Source organism: Engystomops pustulosus, chromosome 9 (genome assembly GCF_040894005.1).
Source record: "Engystomops pustulosus chromosome 9, aEngPut4.maternal, whole genome shotgun sequence".
In the NCBI taxonomy this organism is placed as follows: Eukaryota; Metazoa; Chordata; class Amphibia; order Anura; family Leptodactylidae; genus Engystomops; species Engystomops pustulosus.
In genome coordinates, this window is record NC_092419.1 from 16,461,696 (window position 1) to 16,462,200 (window position 505).

Here is a 505-nt window from a genome sequence, read left to right on the forward strand (position 1 = left end):
CCCGTGAACATGGCACGCACATTGTCATGATTTTACTAGAAGGGTGGGACTCGAGAACTCTCCCCGTGTACATGGCACACACATTGTCATGATGTTACTAGAAGGGAAAGACATGAGGCCACTTCTCATGTACATGGTACTAGAAGGTGTGGACATGAGTTCTCTATAACGTTAAACACAGCACTAGAAGGGATAGACATTATACCTCTCCCTATGTCATATTGTCACGAGAAGGGACAGGAGGAGCCCAGGTCCAGTAGACTGGCCAGGGCTCATTACTTTGAGAGACTACTTGAGTGGAGTCTCATGCTGGGCAAAGGAGGCTATCTGCTCCGTCCTCCTGAAGATGCCCCCTATGTTTATGGAGAATATATTCTGATGATTTAGTGGTAATAAAGAATAATTTAATACGTTACATGGCTGTATCATTTCCGTCATTTCTCCCAAGAGTTTCCACCTCTCACAATACGGTAGGATGTGAACATCCAACTCAAACTGAATCGAA